Source organism: Musca autumnalis, unplaced genomic scaffold, assembly GCF_047663935.1.
Source record: "Musca autumnalis isolate F117 unplaced genomic scaffold, ASM4766393v1 scaffold_3, whole genome shotgun sequence".
Lineage (NCBI taxonomy): Eukaryota > Metazoa > Arthropoda > Insecta > Diptera > Muscidae > Musca > Musca autumnalis.
In genome coordinates this window covers 68225890-68243692 of record NW_027411866.1, presented here as the reverse complement: position 1 = coordinate 68243692, position 17803 = coordinate 68225890, and the positions used below count along the sequence as shown (strand labels likewise).

The following is a 17803-nucleotide window of genomic DNA, read 5'->3' as shown; positions in this document are numbered from 1 at the left end:
GCAATGGATGGCTGGGTGGTGGTGTCTGAATATAGCATACACACTGTACCATTGTACACCCTGCAACTGCACCAGTGCCAATGCTACTCAAGTCTGCATGATAGGCTCTTTGATGAAGAGGTTCTCGTTTAAACCTCTCTCTTCACATCATGGAGATCTTTACTGATATGCCTGGGCCAGGGAGGCCTAGATCGTGGCAATGATGCTCAAGGCTATAAAACCCAAGCAGGTACTGCATCAACAGCATTCTGCTGTGCTGATGCAAAGGTAAAATGTTCGTCTCCTCATGAAGATGGTCCACTGGTGTCATGAGGAGGCATCCTGTTGCAGTCCTCAGGGCTGCATTCTGGCAAATTTTAATATCCTTCCACTGTGTAGCGCTAACATTTGCTTATCGCCAGATCGGCCTATTGCTTATTGTAAGAGGTCAACAAGGTTTCTTTGTTCTACGGACCAACGATTTTAAGACCTTTTTCCTGATTTTGATCTGTGGCATGCATGGAGGACTTAAAGATGCTATCGAATTTTAAACCCAATATCTTGGGGGAGTTAGTGGTCGTACCCAGGGCGCCATGTTTAGGAGTTGTTGTGGCGACATAGAAACCTACGAGAAGCATAGGTTGGTTGCTGGGTCGGCAGCCAGAACATTATGGTTTCGCGTCAATCCGTTTTTAGGTGGTGAACAGCGGATTTAACGGCTGATATTTTCATATCCCTCAGATGAAAGAACTGCACTAAGTCAACTAATCATCCGTGTACATTACAGCCTCAGTACCGTTAGGGGCGTCGAATTTCAGAAACATAGAGGTTAAACTGTTCCGTCAAATGTCAATATCCTTCCGAATTCTTACGTCAGAATTCCACAAAAGTCTCGCGTTGATTATCCAACGTTGATTTTATGTCCTTGAACAGCTTAAGGCCCTTAATATGTCAAGAGCCACCATAAATGTTCGGTCGTATGGCCAGTTCTGGTCCAGTCCTCGTCTGTTATATGTGAATATGGCATGTGAACGGATTGTTACGAACAAACTCGGCGATATAAGAAAACAACGTACAGTTTTTTGTAACATGCATTCTTTAATAATATTTAATTTTCGAATCATGTATCCGCATATATACTTAAGAGTGTCCATGTCATGAAATTCTTCAGTTTCCCTTCCAAACTGACAAGCGTTTTCATCGTCAACTTTCTCTCGACATTCAACAACTAAATCATTATTTTGGGAGGTGCTGGGTATTTGAGTTGTCTTTATCCATGCTGTATAATCACTTCTTGTATTTCCTGCAATTCCGTATGCCTAGCTAAATACAACAGTTTAAAAGAGATATCTTACATTATTTTATAGAAGACGTTTTTAAACATACATACCAAGGATATATTTTCTCGTTCTGTACATAAACATTTTTAGGGATGGGTTGCTCGTTTGGCCGTCTTTGCTTTTAGCTACCAATCATTTTTTTTTTGCACGACAGCTTTTGTTTTAAATATATTTTTATTATGATTAAAATTCTTTTCGTTTAATGAAAATGAACAGTATGTATTTATGTTTACTTTTTGAAGTTTGTCATAATTTGAACATTAAAAATAAAACATATCAAAATGGGTTTGACAGAAGTCGGTCACCAATCATGGTACAATTGTTACAGGTAAAAGCAAGTCCCAGCTGATTAGATTAACACGTAATACTAGTGTCAAAATGTATATGACGTTTTGTCATTGTTTTTCATTGTGTATACTTTTTTATCAATCGTTGTATTGAATATTTAAAAATAAATCATCCACAAACAAACACATTGGAAACTAAAAATATAAAAAATTTAATTTGATATTAGCATATACATACATCGGTAACTACAAAGAAATATATTTATTTACATAAATAATGCGTAATATCTCATAGTGAGAAAAGAAATTGAAATGAGGAAGTGCGTATTGTGCGATAAAATATAAACGAAGAACAAAGGACCTTATTTCAACACTCCATTAGATCCACATAGAAGGCGTGACTGAGCTAAAATTTGTGGAAAGGACTTCTAGAAGAATGTCTGTATATGCTGGGATCACTTTTTACCGGAGGATACGAGAAGTGTTTAAGTTAGAAACTCTCTATTGGTATTTTCACTACAAATCTCCAGGGAGCCTTTGTTCGCCTAGTTCGGATCGCAGAGAGGCCTCCCTTCCTTGAGTGTTCTCTAGTCCCGGTCCACACTAGCGTGAATTTCATTAAAAAATTTCATGAAATTAGGCGTTCTTAAATCGAATTCCCCACTACAGCAATTTTATGATTTTACTCTACTATGGAAGTCGATCTAGAGACGCATAATTTCATGCAATTTTTTCGATGAAATCACTCTAGTGTGGACAGGGACCTACAAATCCTCTGAGAAACTATGTTCGCTTACGGCGGACCGTAGGGTGATATTTCCAATCATTGCCCTACAAATCTTCTCAGAGACTATGTTCACTCAGTGCGGATCGTAGAGAGTACTCTCTTGGTAGTGGAATTTCTCTGCAATTTCTCCCTGGAACTATATTCGCTCAGTTCGGATCGTAGTGAGAACTTTCCAATAAGCAGTGATTGCCACAGCCTTGATTCACTCTCGGTTTTCATACACTTTTTACTTATAAGTCATCTCTTCACCAGTACGGAAGTACTTCTCGGTTTACTCGCGAATTGTAACGCGTCTCACACAATACAAGGTAAAGTCATCAGCACTTTTCGCTTTAATAAATCACCCACACCAATATTATTATTTATACCAACTAAAAACATTTGTGTTTTATTTTTCTCCTCTTTTATTTATCGGTAACACTCGGGTTTGTTTCACTTGCTCATCTCAACAAACAACAATTATTCTCTGCGGCCTTTCTGAGCTATCACCTAAACATTTGGTCCAGTCGAGCCAGATAAGTTCCTTCGAGACGGATTAGTGGATAATTTACACGGTGTTGTTAGTGCTAATCGCAGTTTTTTGTTCTCTACTTCAGCGCATAAAAGTTTACCCAATCACCCCTCGCCACCATCCTCATCAACAAAACCATCCAATCGCATCACCAACAACAAATATTTCATCAAAAAACATACCAGGTATGTAAATTCAGTGTTTTCCATAAGTGAGCAAATCGCGAGTGATAAATTTTTATCTCTTTTCTCATAAAAAATATTTCGGATACTGATCGTCTTTTATTCACCCTATCGGTCGGTCGGTAATTACAAATAACATCCACATACAGTCCACAAAATAAATCTTTTAATAGTTATTCTCACCAAAATACGGTTGTGTTCCCTTTAAAGTACATGCAAATTGCGTTTTTTTTACATCCAATACATCTAATATACGGCATACTGTGTTTCTTTATTAATCACTAACAAGTGTAGTGATCGCCAATACGTGTTGTTGTTTTATTTATTTCGGTTTTTTCTCACTATCCCTACGTCAATAATTATTCCAAAGGGAGAGCCCTTCAGTGAGAATTGCAACAACAAACGTATTACAAATTACCCGCCTTTTTACATTTATTTTAGGGTCACCTAATAAAACGAAAAAAACCTACCAACAACAATTCAATACGTTGTGGTCTCTCTACCTGCATACCTACTAGTACATACCAGCATACGTCTACTGCGACGCTAGTTGTGTTTTATTTCGTTTTGTTGTACACACTCGTTATTACTACGGTTACAGTGGGTCGCAGGTGAAAAAATTATTTTTTAATATTTTTTCGGAAAAATAAATATTTGCATATTTTCGAAAAATAATCGGTATTCGGTATAAACGGTTTTTTGGACATCGTACACCCTACAATCGGCATTATATATTTATATTTTTAGTAAATATAACATATATATTTATTCAATATAAATTTATATTTATGTACTAAAATCACATTTTTGTTAACATATTTGAATTTTCGGTTTCGGTTTTTTGATTTTTTGGTAGTTCTGAAGAAGTGCACCCTACATTCGGTCCCTGTGGAATTTAAAATTTTCATTTTTCACAAGGAAAATTCCCAAATTATTCGGTTTTTGATATTTTGGCCATTTATGTTTTCCCATTCCATTCCCATAATCGATTTTGGACATTCAGTCATTGATTCACCCTACACCTCGCTGCTAAAACAATAAATTCAATTGATTTTTTGCAGCTTTTTGGAAATTTGTTTTTTTGCAATTTTTGAACGGGAATTTGTTTAATTTTTCGGACATTTGGTTTATTTGTGTTTCCTTTTCCGCAAAATATATCAGTTTTAACATTTTAGCTATTGGTTCACCCTACACCTCGTGCAAAAATAATAAATTCTATTGAATTTTTACAACTCTTTGCTCATTTCTGTGAATTATTCCAACAAATTCGTAGAAATTTGTCTAATTTTTCGGAACAAAGAAATTCTCTACAATGCCGGTCACACCTTTAGATCTCTTTATCAGAGCATCGGATGCTTTGATCAAATTCGATTCGAGTTTCGTAGCACAGAATTGGACAAGCTGTGGTCAAAGGTCCAATTAACATTCGATCGTTGCCTCGATTATTTAATGTCGGCGGTAGATTCAAAAAGGGATGACATAGATTCGTTAGATAGTAAATACGAAGTGTGTCATCAGACTTACATTACTTGTAGGTCAACTATGAATCGCAAATTGGGCAAAATTCTTAAATCCTCCAAATCTTCACATAACACCTCAATAAATGGTTCGGACCTCTCGGCAGAAGAATTTCACGGTGACCACGCAAATAATATGAGTACGTCGACACCTGCATCTCACGAAATCGGTACTCAGTTGGATCATCCAGTCCCTTCATTAGTTCAAAACAGTTTTCAAACTCGAGAATCCTTCTTTTCGCCAAATCCGGATAGTGTACATAACCTTGTACTTCCTCCATGCGACATAGAAACCTTTCATGGTGATTTCTTGTCGTGGCCATCTTTCCGAGACCTTTTCACCACGATATATGTAAATAATTCTGGTCTTAGTGACATTGAGAGACTCTGTCATTTAATTAGAAAGACAGACGGCGAAGCTAAAGAAATTGTTTCCAAGTTCCCATTAACTCACCGTAGCTTCGTCTTAGCATGGGCAGCTCTCAAAAATCGGTTTGACAATAAACGGGTTATTGTCAATAGTCACTTGAAGCTTCTCTTTGATCTTCCATACATCGATCGTGAAACTAGTTCGGGATTGAAAACCCTTCAGCGCGGAATAAATAGTTGTTTATCTGCTATGGCCGTATATGATGTCACCACAGTACATTGGGATCCTATCATAGTCTTCATTTGTATTCAGCGTTTACCGCGAATAACTGTCACTCTATGGGAACAGAGTGTTAGAGACAAATCGGCTTTGTCTTCTTGGGAAGACTTGGATTCATTTATTTCTGAAAGAATTCAGACTCTTGACTGTTTGCGTGATTTCAAAGGCCCTGAAACCAATAAAAAGTCTTCTTCGAAAGAATTTAAATCACCTATCACCAATAAATCGGTCTCTGGAAAATTAAATTCACCTTCCAAGTTAACTTGCCTTCTATGTCCTACGGAATTTCATTCTTTGCGATCTTGTCCAAAGTTTAAACAATTGCCTTTTGGCCAAAAATCTTCTACGGTGAAGAAACAAGGCAGTTGTTGGAATTGTCTTTCACGGGGTCATACAATTAAAACTTTTTCTAGCGCCCATAATTGCAATATATGTCGTGGAAGACATCACACCCTCCTACACCGTTCTACTAAATCACCTCCCTCAACTCCTTCTTCATCAAATTCTACACCTTCCTCTTCCCGTCATTCTATAGTTCACCACAAAGACAACCTCGCTTCGACCTCCACTGGTGCCAATCCAACTATAGCAAATCAACAAGTGTTCCATACATTACAGAATCGTAATGTTCTTCTGGGAACTGCTATAGTGAATCTAATCCATAACGGTAAAGAGTATCTAGTTAGAGCTCTGATTGATCCAGCATCTGAGGGTTCCTTCATTTCTGAAACCATTAAAAATCGGTTACATTTGCCCACTCGCTCTTCTCTAGGTCGTATTTCAGGAGTAACGGGACCGGTATCAGCTAGTACTCAGAAAAGTTGTTCTCTGAAAATCGGTTCAAGAATCAATTCTTCTTTGGTACTTCAAACGGAAGCATTTGTTCTCCCTAGGATATCGGATGATCTTCCATCTTTCTCAATAGATCCCGATATAACACATCGTTTACCAAACATTCGATTAGCTGATCCACACTTTGTTGATAGTAGACCCGTAGAACTATTGATTGCATCTGATCTATACCCAAAAATCCTCTTAGACGGAATTCACCAAAATATACTCATTTCACTTCTGGAACAAAATACGGTATTTGGATGGATCCTAACTGGTCCAATGTCCTCTTCTCCCCATCATTTGAATAATTTACGTTCAAACGACTGCACCACCAGACAACCAAAAACCGTGAATACTTTATTATTCACACCAGGATGTATTTACCCATCGGTTTCAATCCGTCTTTCCTATCGGTTTCTCCTCGCTAACATAAGATTTATTTCCCCCTTCGCCATTTTTATTAGCTACGGACGGCTATCGCATTATTACAGTCCAGAGTTAAAAAAATGGAAAGTTTGAAATCGGAAAAGCTCACCTAACTGAATTTACATACTTGGATTCCTAGTTGTAAGTTACTTTAAGTCCACGCATTTTATGTTGAAACACTCCTATGTGTTTCAAGGCTGGCGGCTAATGTTTAAGTTAGAAACTCTCTATTGGTATTTTCACTACAAATCTCCAGGGAGCCTTTGTTCGCCTAGTTCGGATCGCAGAGAGGCCTCCCTTCCTTGAGTGTTCTCTACAAATCCTCTGAGAAACTATGTTCGCTTACGGCGGACCGTAGGGTGATATTTCCAATCATTGCCCTACAAATCTTCTCAGAGACTATGTTCACTCAGTGCGGATCGTAGAGAGTACTCTCTTGGTAGTGGAATTTCTCTGCAATTTCTCCCTGGAACTATATTCGCTCAGTTCGGATCGTAGTGAGAACTTTCCAATAAGCAGTGATTGCCACAGCCTTGATTCACTCTCGGTTTTCATACACTTTTTACTTATAAGTCATCTTTTCACCAGTACGGAAGTACTCGGTTTACTCGCGAATTGTAACGCGTCTCACCCAATACAAGGTAAAGTCATCAGCACTTTTCGCCTTAATAAATCACCCACACCAATATTATTATTTATACCAACTAAAAACATTTGTGTTTTATTTTTCTCCTCTTTTATTTATCGGTAACACTCGGGTTTGTATCACTTGCTCATCTCCACAAACAACATTTATTCTCTGCGGCCTTTCTGAGCTATCACCTAAACAAGAAGATTAGGAAAAAAATGGATGTTCATGCCACGTGCATTCGACTATGGAATGGTAAGTAACTGTATGTAATTTAGAAATGAAAATGTATGTAACATGTATTTTATTCAGTTCTACAGATGTAAATATTGCATTCCATTCCGAATCCGTTGAAGAATATTGTGAGGAAATGGAAATAGATACAGACAAGCAGAAAAAGATAGTCTTACATAAATAATCCATATTATGTGTTTACTGCATTTTTCTTTTACGCAGGTTAATATTGCCAAAGGTAAACGGAAATAAAACTATGGAATCGTAAAAGTTTGCTGAATGTTGTACACTGACTGAGTAGTTGATTGCCAATATTTTGTAACATTTTGAGTTTCATAAAATACAATTTTGCACAACATTTTAATTAAGTATGTTTCATCTTTTATTATACCGATTAGATTAAAGTAACAATATTGTATTTATAAAAACTTAATAAAAAATTAAATTAACAATAAAATAAAATTAGCATGTTTATAAAATTAGTGAAGTGTTTTATTACTATTCCGCTACTTTAACAAGTAAAAAAGAACGAATCGTTGTTACTGAAATATAATTACTTATTTTGGGTACTTTACACGATATGTTTTTTTACACATGGGTTGTCATTTTTTATATAAAAAATGTATATGCAAAGTGACAGAACATATGTAAAATACATGTCGTGTAAAGTACCCATTAGCAATATAAATAATTATTGTGCCATGACCTCAGCCCTGAATCAACAAAGAAAAATCATTTGTAATGAAATGTTTTGTTAAGTCCCGGTCCACACTAAAGTGAATTTCATTAAAAAATTTCATGAAATTAGGTGTTCTTAGGTTGAATTCCCCACTACAACAATTTCATGATTTTACTCTTCTATGGAACTCGATCTATAGACGCATAGTTTCATGCCAAAATTTCAATGAAATTACTCCAGTGTGGCCCGGGACTAAGAAATTACGTTTCTTATGGGTTTCCCATGTCCAACATACCACCGTCCAACATACCGTTTTTTGATTGAATCTAATACATAATACTAAAGCACATGCTCTTGCAAAATTTCAAGCTTCTACGTTAAAAATAACGATCCTATTCAAGAAAAGACATTTCGAAAAAAGGGATAACATTGCAGATTTTGTTGTAATGACGCATCCCTAAACCAAGTGTTTCCGCGGTTTTGGTTTCATTACTTACTCCCATTCGTATCTGATAATATCCCATATACTCGCCTTCATAAGATGAATATTCCATGACAGTTTTTCATTTTTATTGCGTTTTTTCTTCTCCTGTGAAATTATTATTTTGTTAGATACGACTTTGGGTATTTATGATGACGATAAATCAATGAATGCACGCCGATTCATGTTAGCTCAATAATGTAATGGAAACTTATTAAAAAAACGTTTTTCATTACATATTCTCCTTTATTTAACTTCGTGTGGAATTGTGATTTGGCCTCTTTATGAGTTTCACTTTACCCGTTTCCAATTCAAACCTTCTTTTGGTAAATATTTTCTTCAATGCTTTAGCATCTTTGTAAATTTGTGAACCCGGTTCATTGAATTGACAGGCATTACTGTGGCAATTAATCTCAAATCAATGGGATGTTCAATAATCAGGATACATTTTCTTCGAGGGCAGTAGCAAAAACATTCTATGCAATGGCCGGTCATTCATTGTGCTATCCACCGATATCATTACAGATGCAAATAGTTCTTAATATAAATTTAAGTCATCTTCCTTATTACCGGTACCAACTTCAACGGCTGTACAAGTCAAACTTCTTTTCATCGGCAAATTTATATTCGAGTAGTTTTTGTTTGTAAACTGTAACATATTCCCTTCGGGGAACCTGTAACCCCTATAGGGCGCGTCCCCAGGTGGCGGATAGGGGAATGCTTCCCAGATATGGGTGGTAGGACGGAAATCAAATACGTCCCGCGGACCAACAGGTAGCGGCGTCTGTCTTAAAGTAAGCGGCAGCAAACAGCGTCTGTACTCCAGTGGAGCGGCTGAATACGTAGAAGGAAAACAGTTAACCCTTCAGAAGGCAACGGGAAACCACTGAAGTATCTCTCCCTCGAAAACCATACAATCATGAGTGATGAAACAAATACACGGCCCTTAGTCTCCGGCAATACAAGGGTGCTAAGAATCCCCGGAGGTAAAAAACAACATTTAAACATTGCAACATGGAATATAAGGAGTCTCTATGAAGCAGGGAAACTAGCCAACACCATAGCTGAAATGAATAGATTAAACATCGATATACTCGGAATAAGTGAGACCTGGTGGCCACAAAACGGTGAATTTAGCTCCCAAAACGCGAAAATATACTTCTCTGGCAATTCTACCGAACATCACAGAAGCGGTGTGGGATTTATAGTAAAAAGTAACATAGCGCAAAGCGTAACGGGTTCTGTTTTTAAGTCGGATCGGACTATGCTGCTCAAAATTCAATGTAAACCAATTGATATAAACATAATCCAAGTATATGCACCTACTGCAGACAAAAGTAATCATGAAATTGAATCTTTTTACGAGGAAATCGACGACTTATTAAGAATGACAAAAAGCCACGAAATAACAATAATTCAAGGCGACTTCAACGCTAAAATAGGAGCAGAAAAGTGTCAAGGTATAACAGGAAAATACGGTCTTGGCGAAAGAAATGAAAGGGGTGATAGACTAATTCAGTTTTGTCAGGAACATAAAATGATGGTAACAAATACAATGTTCTGTCTTCCCCCAAGAAGACTATACACGTGGAAATCTCCGCAAGATAGAAGGGACACTATTGTGAGAAATCAAATAGATTTTATATTAATTAATACCAGATACGGATCTTCGGTTATGAAATGTTCAACGTATCCAGGTGCTGATGTTCCTTCAGACCACAATCTTCTGATGATGAAGTTGCGCATAAAAATTGCCACGAGCAAAAAACGGAAGATTCGCCGTAAACTCGATGTGGCAAAGCTTGAAAATACCACATTCAAAACAAATTTCCGAGATAAAGTAAATCAAGAACTGAGAAACATAAATACTGAAAACGTTGACGACTTATGGAACGCACTAAGGACTACGCTCAAGCCCCTAGCGGATAATACCCTTGGATACCACAAAATATCTAAACAGAAAGAGTGGATGACACAGGATATTCTCGACTTGATGGAAGAGAGACGAAAACATAAAAACATAAATTTTGAACGATATTGGGAACTAAATAGGGAAATCCAAACCGCTGTAAGAATAGCAAAAAACAACCACATAATTAAACAATGTCAGGAGATTGAAAGATTACAAAGCCTTCACGACGATTTTAATCTCCATAGAAAGTTAAAAGAACTTGCTGGTGTATACCGCAAAACTCCCTCAAAAGTACTTTACAACAATAATAATGATCCTGTTTTTGACATAGAAGAAAAGATAAATATCTGGAGAGATTATATAAAACAAATTTTTACAGATTAACATAGAACAACTTTTGAAGAACAGACGCAACATCCTCTTACAGGAACACCAATAAGTAGAAGAGAAGTTGAAACTGCTATAAACAGTCTGAGAGATAAGAAAGCTTGTGGGCCGGACGAGATTCCCTCGGAAATCCTAAAACTAATAGATGAAGAAAATATAGAAATTATAACAAAATTATTTAACCATGTATATGATACAGGCCGATTCCCGCAAGATTGCCTAAAATCAACATTTATTACCATTCCGAAGAAATGCCATGCAAAATATTGTAGCGAATACAGACTTATTAGCCTTATGAGCCATGCTCTAAAAATATTTCTGCGTATTATCCACTCCAGAATATACTCAAAATGTGAAAAAGCCATGGGAACATCCCAGTTTGGATTCAAGGAAGGTATGGGACCCGAGAAGCACTTTTTTCAATACAAACATTGGTTCAGAAATGTAAAAACGCACAAAAAGACCTATTTCTATGCTTCATTGATTACGAAAAAGCTTTCGACACAGTGTTACACGATAAGTTGATTGACATCCTCATCTCCATTGGCCTAGATCAGAAAGAAGTACAATGTATTAAAAGTCTATATTGGAATCAAAATGCACAAATAGAAGTGAACGGGGAAATGACAAATAGTATTGATATATACAAGGGAGTCAGACAAGGGTGCATATTATCACCTTTGCTATTCAATATCTATTCAGAAAAAATTTTTGAAGAATCGATAAACAAAATTCCAATAGGCATTCCTTTAAATGGAACATTTCTGAACAACATACGATATGCTGATGATACAACTTTACTGTCGCATAGCATATCTGGTCTCCAGAATCTTGTGAATAAGCTCACAACACACAGCGAGAAATATGGTTTGAAAATTAACATCAGTAAAACAAAATTCATGGTTATAAGCAAAAAGAATGGCCACAATAATGCAACATTCAATTCAATTCAATTCAATGATTCTTTATTTTTTTTCAAATATCGTTACAAAATATTGCAATTATAGATATTATGTTAGAATAAAGAATATTTACAGCATGGTTTTATAAACCGTCTGCTGGGTAGATGAGTGGTTATATGATAATGTTTATCAAGATGTACGCTAATAGTTAAATTCATCAATTAAGATTTTTCTAAATTTTAGTGCTTCCTTCAAAAATTTATACAACTGTATCCAGCAAAATTCTTCACCACCATTTAGTATACTAATAACTTTTGAGTGCGACAATAGGGGTTGTTGTAAATGTCTGATACGCATATTTTTTAAAACTGGACAACGTCCTATGAAGTGCTCTACTGTTTCTATTTCTCCAGTATTGCATAACGAGCACCTTTGTTCCTCCTCAGGCCTCCAAGTATTAAAATTCAGCCTTAATAATCCGCCTCTGGCCTTCATTATTAATGAAATTTGCTCTTGGTTATATTTGTCATTACAATAAAGAGGACCAATGTTAAAATTGAGGTATTTATATATTCGGGTTCCACTACATTCTGCTTTTTCAATATGTTCGATTATATTTTTGAGTTTCAGTTCTGTCAGCAATTTCTGCGCAGCTTCTAACCAATAAGTCTTGTTAGACATTACGTTGTTGTGATAAATGTTATTCTCAGACAGTTTTTGCTTAAATTCCTTAAACCAGGATATATTTTTGGTAGCCAATTTTATTCCCAGTATGTGTGGTAATCTATGACTATCGAAATCAAATAATATTTTCGATAAATATTGTAGGTGCAGGGAATACGTATATATGTACCCTGGTTCATATCCTGTCTCAAGTGAAATCACATAATTGGGTGTAGACTCCGGTAGGTTCAATATCTTCTTGATGAAGAAGCGATACATTTTGTCCACTTCGCTAAAGTACGCATTGCCCCAGATTTGGGCCCCGTAACTATGTATTGAGCGGCATACAGCCAAAAACATTTTCCATTTTGCAGTGAGACTTATGGAAGCTTTTGAAATAAATTGTTTCCAGGTGGAGAGCAGGGATAGTTTCGTGGCTTCCTCTTTTTTCTTTAAGTGTTTAGTGAAGGAAAACGTTGGTGTTATCAATATTCCCAAATATTTGTATTCGTTGACTATTCTTATTTGTTCGTTTTTATACACCCACTGCTCATTCGACGCCAGTCTGCCTCCTTTCCTTAACACCATTATCTCAGACTTTGTTTGGTTTACCTCCATTCCCCATAATGTACAATATGCTTCTAATTTGTTGATCATTTGTTGCAATATCGGTGCACTTTCAGCAAGAATGACTATATCATCCGCATACATTAATACACGAATGTTTGTGTCATCTATATAAATGCCTCCTTCAAGATGATCATGCAGGTCGTTGAGGTAAAGAGCGAAAAGAATAGGAGATAGCAAGCAACCTTGTTTTACTCCAGACCGTGTTTCAAAGAAATCGGATAGTTCTTGGCCTGACCAAACTGCAGATTTTGTTTTTTCATATATCCTTTGTATAAAATTCACGACTTTTGTGGACAGCCCGATATCATGCAATTTATATATTAGCATATCCCTTGGAACTCGATCAAAAGCTGCTTTAAAATCGACGAAAAAAGCATAGACCTTCTTGCCTTCGTCAATTTTTAAGTTCGTTATCGCTGCAAGGTTAAATATATTGTCCACTGTCGAGTAGCCTCTTCGAAATCCCGCTTGATACTCATTCAATATATTGTTTCTTTCCACACATTCTCCAATTCTCTGGTTGATCATACCGATCATCAATTTACCAACACTGTTCATAAATGTGATGCCTCGATAGTTGCTCACTTCCATTACATCTCCCTTCTTGTAAATTGGAAAAATAATGCCGGAACGAAAAGTTTCATAATCATCAAAACCGTTAAAAATATTGTTGAAACTGTTGCACAGCATTTCTAGATAACTGTCTGTTGCGTGAATAAAAAATTCATAGGGTACTTGATCTTCCCCTGGAGCTTTATTTGCTTTTGCTTTTTTTAATTGTTCTTTCAGTTCTTCGACAGTAAATGCGGCATCCATGTGTATATCCCTTGATATATTTGGTGCAAAATGAAATGGTGAAATATTGCAGATGGGGTTGAGGAGGTTTTCAAAATATGTTTTGAGTTCATCTGTTGAGATACAGCAGTTACTTCCCTCATCTAACTGTCTGATCTCCCTTGCCAAAGACCACCAAGTTTTGCTATCATTTATTGCGTCCAGCCTTCGCTCTATATTATTGTAATAGTTTCTTTTTTTCGACTTGCATAAGTTTTCATACGTTTTCTTCATTTCAATATAATGAATTCTGTTGTAACTTTCTCCAGATCTTCTGAATTTATTGAGGAGTTTCATTGTTTTTTGCCTTGCTTTAAAGCATTCTGTATCAAACCATTTGTTTTTGAACATTATATTTTTCTTGGTTGTGTTTTTCGGATAAGACTTATGTATAATTCTCGTCAGCTCGTTCAGCTTTGGTTGTGGGGGCAAATAATCGATGTTTTTGTTTAGAGAGTTTTGATATACACTTTTCTTGCTTTCCTTCCATAGTAATTTTGGAAGAAGATTATGTTTCTTTGACATATTCGGTCCCGATGAAGGTATGGATAGGGTTAAGACTATAGGGAAATGATCTGACAAGATTTGGTCTTCCACTCGGAAAGTCTTGATAAAATTTATAGTATCTACCGTCACTGCACATATGTCGATAACAGAGTTACCATTTTTGTTCGCAAAAGTGAAGTTCCCTTCTTCATCTCCTGCCATTCTTCCATTTAAAACTATAAGACCATTATTATTACAGAATTCTATGTATTTTCTGCCATTTGCATTTATAGTTTTGTCCTTTGAAACTCTACTACATGGGCAGTTTTTAAGAATTTCTGTGGGTACTTCTTGTTCCTCACCAATGCGAATATTGTGGTCTCCTATTACAATCTTAGTACTTCCTTGATTTTCCACGACATATTGCAGTTTTTCGAAATCTTCATACCAACATGCACTCCTTAAGTATACTAAATTATTACAAATCGAAAAGTATTCAATTCACATTGAATTAAATATTGGTCTCCGTTATTGGTAAAAGTATGTTTGAAGCCAGCTTTTTCCAAGTCTCTGCGCACTCCATATAACTGTCCTCCAATGCCTCGTCCCCTTGCACTGGTTCTTGTAGCAGCATTCCAATGAATCTTAAAGTTTTTAAATTTGTTTGCAAAGTTTATTTCTTGTTTAGCCTCAATATGTGTTTCAGAAAGAATGAAAATGTCAAATTTATCTAAATACTCAAAAAACCGGTGGTGAAGATTTTTACTTCCTAAGCCATGAACATTATATGCCACAATGCTAAGTATATAGTTTTCTTTTTTTTCAGAATATGCTATGTTATATTGTTCTTTTCTACTTTTATTTAATTTTTCTTTTAATTGCTCTATATTTGTTAGTTTTTTGAAATCAACTTATCAGCTAGATCATTGTAATTTATATTTATATTTTGAATGCACTCGCCAAAAATATTGCCCAGAATCTCGACACCACAACTCCTACCACACATTAATTTATTTTCCGCATTCCAGTGAAAAGTTCTTCCATCCATCAAAAGTTGTTCTCCTCTTATGCCAATCCTTTTATCTTTTCTCACCTTTTGCAATTCCTTCTTTAGTAGTAGCATCACTCTTTTCTTCTGCAAACGTTTTCCAGTCAATTCCCGTTCGATATAAATTGATGTACCAGCCAACATTCTTGAAGATTTTAAGATGTCCGTCGCCGTTCTTTTTGATGCAAAATCAACAACTACTGACATTTTATTGTTGGATTCTTGCACTTTTCTAACATTTTCGATTTCATTCTTAATATTTAGCTTCATGGTATTAAGAAACAGATTGTTAACAGCTCCATACAAAGACTTTTGACTGGGTAATCCTCGTATAACGAGCTTTTTGGTGCCTAGCTGATCTTCTAGCCTTTGTATCCTTTTGCTCTCTTCCTCTTTTTCTTCTTTGAGGAGTTTTAATTCCGCTTTGAGCTCTTCGTTTTCTGTAGCCAGACGTTTAAGATCTTCTTTAATGGACTCCATGTTATTTTTAATATCTGAAATATCAGACTTTGTTGGTAAGTTTTCAAGCTTCTCGTCTAGAAGCTTGGACATGGATTCATGCATCATCTTTATTAACTCCGTCGTGGACATATTTCCAACCACAGGTGAAATATCAGGGGACGTTTCCATTAATTTCCTTTTCGCATTTTGGTCGACGTGGCCCACTGTGCCTTTAGAAGTAAAGGGCGAGTTGATATTTGCATTTGACATACTTTTAGGGGCGATTGAAATAATTTTAAATTTAACAGTCAATGGATCGTATTCTTCTTCTTCTTCACCGTACAGTACAGTAAGATGATAGCAATTTGACCGTGTGGTAACTCTGAACCAGTATTTGATAGAAAGAATAACACAGCTGTTATTGTTTTGATTGTCACAACTCTTTTCACAATTGAGTGGATCGAAAATATTAACTTTCCAATAAAAAATATTGTGTTTATAAATTTTTGATTTTTTAAATTGATTTTTTTGGAGATCAGATTGTGGAATCGAACAACCTTCACTATTTTGTGGTTACTAATTACAATATTCCGAGTGTCAATAAACAATTGTGTGTGTTACTGGCGTAAAAACAACATCCGACAAGGAATGGTTAGAGCTTCGTTATTATATGTCTGTTCCCGGTAAGATATTCACTCAACTCCAATGCAACATTGAAAATTCACAACACCAATGTGGAGAGGGTTAAAAGTTTCAAATATCTAGGAATTACAATAACTGAACAGTGGGACTGTTCAAAAGAAATACGATGCAGAATTGAACTGGCCAGAGAAGCATTTTCAAAATACAGACGAGTGTTTACGAGTCATGACATTAATCTTGAAACAAAGATTCGTTTTATCAAAACCTATGTCTGGTCAGTGCTATTGTACGCAATGGAAGTATGGACCATAAAAACAGCTGATATAAGAAGACTTGAAGCTTTTGAAATGTGGATCTATAGGAGAGTTCTGAAAATTCCTTGGACAGCCCATGTGACAAATGCCGATGTTCTAAGAAGGATGCACTGCGAAAGAGAACTTATCTCAGTTATAAAAAGACGAAAGACAGCATATTTGGGACATATAATGCGAAATCAAAAATATAAATTACTGCAAATTGTAACCCGCACAAGGACAGAGGGAAGGCCTGCTAGAGGTAGAAAGGAGACAACATGGATCGATAACATCACAGAATGGACTGGCATCCGAGACATTACAATCCTATTGTTTAAGGCTAGAGATAGAGAGGCATTTGCAGATATACTAAGCAATCTATAAACAAAAAAATATTACAAATATTGTATCCATATGTATTTATAAAAAAATATTTGTATTGTATTGGTCGCTAACATTCGGAAAACGAATTAGCAAATAAAGAAGAAGAAGTAACATATTACCACAATGCCACAGCATCTTGATGATCTGTTGTGTCGAGTTTATAGACTTAAAATCTTGCACCAGCTCATCCAAATCTTCATAAAAATGTGTCATACAACATGGAATCATCTTTTTTCAAGCAAGGTGCAGAAAAGACTGTCGACATCCTCCACTGCAATAGGTTTTGTCATCCTCGTCCTCTTCATAATTATTGCTATCTGAAAAATAATCAATTATTGATTGTGAATATTTTATTTAGAGATATATGTACATACATACCACAAAAAACTGCTTCTTAACAAGAAATTTAGTGGAAATATTAAATTGAAAATCTAACATTTTTCTAAACAATACTTATCAACCCTCAAAATGTGTTTATATTTGTTTACATTTTTGCCCATATGGTTATGACATTAGTATTACGTACAAAAACAAATTTCTATGTGGTTGTTGTATCGATTGTTGTACAAAAACACTTGCTTTTACCTGTATTATTGTACCATGGTCACCAATGGAAAAAAATTGTAATCAGCTGTGAGCTCTGTCAT

The 17803-nt window shown here is 35.9% G+C and overlaps 1 long non-coding RNA gene across 1 annotated transcript; it reads left to right on the top strand.

Moving 5' to 3' along the window:
* The first annotated feature begins 11782 nt into the window (after nucleotides 1-11782).
* Nucleotides 11783-17280, top strand: LOC141400040 (uncharacterized). The gene is made up of 2 exons (XR_012412061.1): nucleotides 11783-16520; nucleotides 16603-17280. It is a non-coding gene; the product is annotated as an uncharacterized lncRNA (long non-coding RNA).
* The last annotated feature ends 523 nt before the right edge of the window (nucleotides 17281-17803 follow it).